We start from the raw sequence: 7660 nt of genomic DNA, 5'->3' as shown, positions 1-7660 counted from the left end.
GCTGGTGGCCAATAAAAATATGTTTTATTGTCACATACACCAGATAGGTGCAGTGAAATGTGTTGTTTTTACAGCGTCAGCCATAGTAAAACAGCTCCCCCAGAGCAAATTGCCTTGCTCGAAGGCACATCAACAGAGTTGTCACCTTAGGTATTCAAACCAGCAACCTTTCAGTCATTGGCCCAACGCTCTTAACGCTAGGCTACCTGCCACTCTAAGAAGCTACACTATCACAGAGTAGCACAGGCCTGAGAAACCTTACATATCTGTTTCAGTAGCTTCTCTCCCTCATGTTGAAGGGGCTTATGTTGTTGTTTTGCATATCATCATCCATCCAGTATTACCATCTGGACAGTCATGGAGCCCCCACTAAACATCTGTTGGGCTGAGTTGGTGATGCTCTAAATGACCACAGCATTGGAAGAGAGACTCACCTCAGTCTGCTTAGCTCTGTTATAAAATACTCCTGACAAATGGGATTATCATGATGATGACACACATCCATATAATGTCTTCTCCTTCCTGTGCCCATCTTTAGAATACAGGACGAAATAGCACTATTTTTGCTTATCACCTGCCTAAATTTAGAGTCCCCCCCCCTGCTTTGGATTCTGTTAACAGACATGTGTCCCATGCCTTTGACAGGAAAGGATACAGATCCTGCCTATCACTGACCTGGAAAAAAAGCCACTGAACAAAGCTCTATGTGATAAAGAAGAGGGACAAATCTCAGTCATACACTGACACAAGGCACAAACCTACAGTGACAGGGAATGATTACATTTCAACACAACACCCTTAGTGACAGACTAAAAAAGAAAATGGTTTGTAAGTAGACAGCATCAATTTCCTATCAAAGCTGAAATGAGGGAAAAGCTCTAACTTCAGAGGGGATCTTTACAATCCATCTCTAAACTTAGATGACACCAACTGATATCTCTGATATCATCCCTTTCTGTTTTGACAGCCATTTCTGTGGGCTCACAGCTGGCAGCTGCCCAAACATGAATATTCTAGAGGGATTCTAGAATTATTCTTTACACGGTTATTCTAAGAAATGTTTCAGAGAAGACTAATTGGAAAAGGATAAGTATCTTCTCATAATTTCCTATTATTCTCTGCCAATACCAATATTTTCAGGTAATTTATTAAAATGATTTTAATTTGTCTGCTTTGTGAAAGGACTAGAATAAACTCTACATAAACGGCCAATCTTGGCAAAGAAAATGTGTGTACTAACGACGGAGAAGAAAATCAATCAATCAAATGTATTTATAAAACCCTTTTTACATCAGCCGATGTCACAAAGTTGTAATGAATACTCAGGGAGAAAAAGGTGTAGATTCACGCGCAGAGCGTGGCAGGTGTTAATTTCGCCTTCCCAGAAGGCAGGAATCGTGGTCAATGGTCATACACAGGTAGGCAAACAGGTAGGTGAATCAAATCTAAGACTGACGGCTTGTCACGTTCTGACCTTAGTTCCTTTTTTATGTCTTTGTGTTAGGTTGGTCAGGGCGTGAGTTGGGGTGGGTAGTCTATGTTCTTTTTTCTATGTTATTGTATTTCTGTGTTTGGCCTGGTATGGTTCTCAATCAGAGGCAGCTGTCGATCATTGTCTCTGATTGAGAATCATACTTAGGTAGCCTGTTTTCCCCATTTTGGTTGTGGGTGTTTATTTTCTGTTTAAGGGTTTGTTCACCTTGCAGAACTGTTTCGTTTTCTCCTCGTTGTTATTTTTGTGTAGTGTTCAGTTTCTATTCAATTATGACAAACACTTACCACGCTGCATTTTGGTCCTCTTCTCCTTCACCAGACGAGAATCGTTACAGAAACACCCACCAACAAAGGACCAAGCAGCGTGGGAACATGGACTCCTGGACATGGGAGGAAATTTTGGACGGCAAAGGACCCTGGGCACAGCCGGGTGAGTATCGCCGCCCGAAAGAGGAGCTGGAGGCAGCTAGAGCGGAGCGGCGCCACTACGAGGAATTGGCGCGAGGTAACGGGCACGAGAGGCAGCCCCAGAATTGTTTTTTTGGGGGGGGCACACGGGTAGATTGGCGGACTCAGGTAGGAGACCTGAGCCAACTTCCCGTGCTTACCGTGGCGAGAGAGTGACTGGGCAGGCACCGTGTTATGCGGAGAAGCGCAAGGTGTCCCCAGTGAGCACGCATAGCCCGGTGCGCTACATCGCAGCTCCTTGAATCGGCCGGGCTAGAGTGGGCATCGAGCCAGGAGGGATGATGCCGGCTCAGCGCATCTGGTCTCCAGTGCGTCTCCTCGGCCCGGGGTATACTGCACCAGCCCTATGCACGGTGTCTCCAGTTCGCCAGCACAGCCCAGTGCGGCCTGTTCGAACTCCCCGCTCTTGCCGGGCTACAGGGGGGATCCAGCCAGGACGAGTGGTGCTAGCTCTGCGCTCGAGACCGCCAGTGCGCCTCCACGGTCCAGTGCATCCGGTGCCTCGGCCAAGGACAAGGCCTCCTGCATGTCTCCCCACCCTGGTGAGTTCTGTGCCTGTGCTAAGCACTAACCCTCCTGCATGTCTCCCCAGCCTGGTGAGTCCTGTGCCTTCTCCCAGAGCCAGGCCTCCTGTGTGTATCTCCATTCCAGTGATGATCCATGGCAAGAAGCTTCCAGTGATGATCCATGGCACGAAGCCTCCAGTGATAATCCATGGCAAGAAGCCTCCAGTGATAATCCATGGCACGAAGCCTCCAGTGATAATCCATGGCACGAAGCCTCCAGTGATAATCCATGGAAAGAAGCCTCCAGTGATGATCCATGGCATGAAGCCTCCAGTGGTGATCCATGGCACGAAGCCTCCAGTGGTGATCCATGGCACGAAAGCCTGCCAGTGGTGATCCCCCCCCTGGCCAAGAAGCCTCCAGTGATAATCCATGGCAGAAGTCCTCCAGTGATAATCCATGGCAAGAAGCCTCCAGTGATAATCCATGGCAGAAGCCTCCAGTGATAATCCATGGCAGAAGCCTCCAGTGATAATCCATGCCACGAAGCCTCCAGTGATGATCCATGGCAAGAAGCCTCCAGTGATAATCCATGGCACGAAGCCTTCAGTGAATGATCCATGGCACGACCTCAGTGATGAATCCATGGCACGAAGCCTCCAGTGATGAATCCATGGCACGAAGCCTCCAGTTGATGATCCATGGCACGAAGCCTCCTGTGAGGATCATGGCACGAAGCCTCCAGTGAGATCCATGGCACGAAGCCTCGGTGAGGATCCATGGCACGAAGCCTCCGGTGAGGATCCATGGCATGAGGCCTCCAACGAAGGACGTCAGTCCGGAGCCTCCAGCGACGCCCTCTAGTCCCGAGCCTCCAGCGTCGCCTCTAGTCGGCAGCTCCAGTGAAGCCCTCTAAGTCCCGGAGCCCCCAGTCGTCCTGCCCTCTAGTCCAGAACCTCCAGCGTGCCCCTTAGTCCGCAGCTCCAGCGTCGGCCTCTAGTCCGGAGCCTCAGCGATGCCCTCTAGTTCCGGAAGCCTCCAGCGTCACCCTCCGGTCCGGAGCAGCCAGAGTCTCCCTCCTGTTCGGAGCAGCGAGAGCCGCCCGTTTGTCCTGAGTTGCCAGAGCCGCCCGTCTGTCCCTGAGCTGCCAGAGCCGCCCGTCAGTCTAGTGAGCGGCCAGAAGACCGCCCGTCAGTCAGGAGCGGCCAGAGCCGCCCGTCAATCAGGAGCTGCCGGAAGTCCCCCTTCCCTACGGCGCTGCGGAAGTCGCCCTTCACTACGGACGCTGCCGGAGTCCTCCCATCTATTCGGGCCCGCTGCAAGGGTCCCCAGTCCGAGGTCGGCGGCGAGGGTCGCCGCTCCAAAAGCGCCACTTAGCGGGCAAAGACTATGGTGGAGTTGGGTCCACGTCCCCTCGCCGAGGCCGCCACCTGCGGACAGAGACGCCCACCCAGACCCTCCCCTATAGGTTCAAGGTTTTTGCGGCGGAGTCTGCACCTTTGGGGGGGGGTACTGTCACGTTTCTGACCTTAGTTCCTTTTTTATGTCTTTTGTGTTAGGTTGGTCAGGGCGTGAGTTGGGGTGGGATAGTCTAATTTCTTTTTTTCTATGTTATTGTATTTCTGTGTTTGGCCTGGTATGGTTCTCAATCAGAGGCAGCTGTCGATCATTGTCTCTGATTGAGAATCATACCTAGGTAGCCTGTTTTCCCCATTTTGGTTGTGGGTATTTATTTTTTGTTTTAGTGTCTGTTCACCTTGCAGAACTGTTTCGTTTTCTCCTCGTTGTTATTTTTGTGTAGTGTTCAGTTTCTATTAAATTATGACGAACACTTACCACGCTGCATTTTGGTTCTCTTCTCCTTCACCAGACGAGAATCGTTACATGGCTATAACTGGTTCTCACAAACGAGCTAGGAAAAGGCTTAGTAGACTCAAAACGATCAATACCTCACAAAGGCACAAACAGAATGAACTGAACTAAATAAGGAGCTGATGGGACCAGTTGAGTAACTAACACAGGTGAAATCAATGAACAAAAATGAAAGACAGGGCTACGTTCAAGAACACAAAGAAACAGAACACAAGGTTGACTAAGAAAAAAAATACAGAATCTTACAAAAGTGCTGTACAGAAACCCAGCCTAAAACCCCAAACAGCAAGCAATGCAGATGTAGAAGCACAAAAAATAAAATAAAAGTATTGGACCAGCCTAAAACAAATTCACAAGTCACAAAGAAATATCTTAGATTGTGAGTAAAGCAATTACTTGGCAAATGATCCACTCACCTATTTACTGCGCTCGGCTGCATTGCCATAGCAACGCTATGAGTAGAAAAAGCACCCCTGGTTGGGAACCACTGATCTATTGTTCTCTCAGGTGTTAAGTCTAACTGCCATAGTTGAACCAAGGTTAGCTATTTGAGTTGCAACAAATGTAAGTTATTTGCCCAAAAACACTCAACTATTATCATATCTTGTTGTTTAAAAATAGAAATTACAGCTTACAAATTCAGTGGGACCCTATCAGGCCCTCTGCAGAGGCCAGACATTCATTGCACAATGGACTAATTATTCACCTTAAAAGCCGGAAGGGATTATCCTTTGTAACAGCCTGTCAATAGCCCTCCTAATGTCTCACCTGTTAGACCATTTAAATGTCAGGGAGAGCCAATTTAGCCTCTCAGGTTCATGTTGAGTGCAGTGGTCAAAATCACCACCTGGGAGGCGGGATGGAACGTGACCAATGCCAATCAGGTAACCAAGATTTTAGACTTCTCACCTTAGGAAAGATGCTTCTCTATCTTTATGTTTTATGTGTTTTTCCCACTCTCAAGAAATGTTTGTGGAAGATAATGAATGTTAGAAAGTGCACTGTATGAGCATTACCGGTATTGCGTTGTTGTTGTTGTGCCTAGAGGATGCATTGGGAATATATTTAATGGAAGAAACAGAAGAGCTGAGAATAATCCTGTGTAAAATGTTTGACAACAAGGCCATTTTAATAACTACAGCATCATTTTGGTATGTAAGTAAATGTGCATTTCAGCAGTTTTTCCCCTTCGTATTTCTATGCCAGAGTATGATTATTGAAAAGCTGTTCACAACTTCATCTGTTCAGATATTACCTTGTCATACGATCATCATAATCCTCAACACCATGTACTTTTCCAACAACACTAATTACCCTGTGTCCTACTGTCTGTCCTGACTCTATCTATGTAGTGCATCTACACATTTACTCAGAATCACATTATAAACAGAGTTTGTTTACTTAGCTACATTGTTCTGCATTGCGATTTGACTGGAAGCCAGATTGTGCTCAGACTATCCAATTAGGAGTTTGTTGCCAGATTAGATTGTTGTGTTAATGTTGTGTACTGATTAGTCTAGAGTACATGAAGAAATCCTCCTCTAATGTGTGTCAGTTTTCAAACAATCGTGTCTCTGGCAAAGATCTGTAATTTACACTCTCCTTGGTGATGACTCACACTTTATTAGAACAATCACTGCATGTTCCCACTCTACCTGTTGTTCATTTGTTTTTTCCTTTCTCCTAGGGTATGTTTGTTCTGGGGCTGCCTTACGCTCTCCTTCAGAGTGGCTACCAAGGATTGCTTCTGTTCCTTCTCGCTGCAGTCATCTACAACTACACGGGTAAGATCCTTGTATCCTGCCTTTATGAGGACAATGAGGAGTGCCAGCCCATACGAGTGCAGGACACCTACGAGGACACCACCCGGCCGCCTGCTGGGCAGTCGGGTGGTGAACGCAACACAGGTCGTTGAGCTGATGATGTATCCTCTACCTGGTGTGTCACAGCATCATGTGTCACAGCTTCTCCTTCCTACCCCTGCTCCTGCCGCCTGGTCCGTGGTGAACTTCCTGACCTTGGTGCCCTGCATGCTGATACGGGACCTGAGGGTGGTCATGGTCTCCAGACTCAGACTGCTTTGCTCTCTGGCCCAGTTCCTCATCACCTTCATTGTGGTGGCCTACTGCCTGAACCAAGCCCACTGCTGGTCCTGGAGGAGGATGGTCCTCTTGGTGGACTTTGAGAGGTTCCTGGTGACTGTGGAGGTCATCATCTTCAGCTACACCTCCCAGATCTTCCTGCCCACCCTGGAGGGAAGCATGGAGGACAAGGGGGACTTCGCCTACATGATGAGCTGGACACACTCCCTGGCTTGTGTGTTGAAGCCCACCATCTCCGTGCTGGCCTTCCTCACCTGGGGGCGAAGATATCAAAGAGGTGATAACTGATAACCTTCCCACTGGAGTACGCATAGTGGTCAACCTGTGTCTCCTGGTTAAGGCCCTCTTTTCATACCCCCTACCCTTCTACACTGTGGCTGAGGTCCTCCAGAGCAGTGTTCTGAGGCTGGAAGTGGCGCCAGGCAGTGTGGAGACAGGGACTCTGGTTCTGCAGGGCTGTCTCCTGTTGACCATCCTCATGGCTCTCTACATGCCCCACTTCTCCCTGCTCATGGAGCTGACGAGCAGCGTGATGGGGCGGCCATGACCTTCATCCTGCTATCTCTCTTCCACCTGCAGCTCAAATGGACTACCATGACTACCACTTATTGATGGTCCCCTACTTAATTTCCCTGTATCAATGTTCTGGAACCTGCAAGTACATCTAAGGCACAGATATTATATGTATGATAGTATGATACCAAGCCATTGTTTGTGTGTTTGACTTTAATTGTGTTGTTTTTAGTGATTGACACCAAGGCATCTTGTAAAATAAAGACGTGATTGGAAATGGTGGTAAACGATCTAGTGTGAGCAGCAGAAGAGGCTAGTGGAAGGAGCTATAGGAAGACAGGCTCATTGTAATGGCTGGAATGGAATTAATGGAACGCTATCAAACACATCAAACACATAGAAACCACATGTTTGACTCTGTTCCATTTATTCCATTCCAGCCATTACAATGAGCTCTCACATACTGTAGCTCTTCTGACCAGCCTCCTCTGGTGAGCAGATGTTTGCTCTGCTGCTTATCATGGCAAGTCATTATGATTCCTCCCTTACTAGTTTTGTTGTCTATAGCATAATTCACAATCGGTTGTTAATTACTATTACACTTGAAAGTAAAAGGTACGGCAATGAATATTAAGTACTTGTGTAGGAAAATATATATTTACAACAGTATCTCAGACTATTAGAATGTTTTTATTTATCTGTTTT

General features: G+C 47.6%; 1 pseudogene; it reads left to right on the top strand.

Annotated features, from left to right (window-relative positions):
* Positions 1 to 5158: 5158 nt before the first annotated feature.
* Positions 5159 to 7600, top strand: LOC111954086 (vesicular inhibitory amino acid transporter-like; annotated as a pseudogene).
* The last annotated feature ends 60 nt before the right edge of the window (positions 7601 to 7660 follow it).

Source organism: Salvelinus sp. IW2-2015, linkage group LG28 (assembly GCF_002910315.2).
Source record: "Salvelinus sp. IW2-2015 linkage group LG28, ASM291031v2, whole genome shotgun sequence".
In the NCBI taxonomy this organism is placed as follows: domain Eukaryota; kingdom Metazoa; phylum Chordata; class Actinopteri; order Salmoniformes; family Salmonidae; genus Salvelinus; species Salvelinus sp. IW2-2015.
The sequence above is the reverse complement of the archived record's forward strand: the minus strand, read 5'-3'. Positions and strand labels throughout refer to the sequence as shown.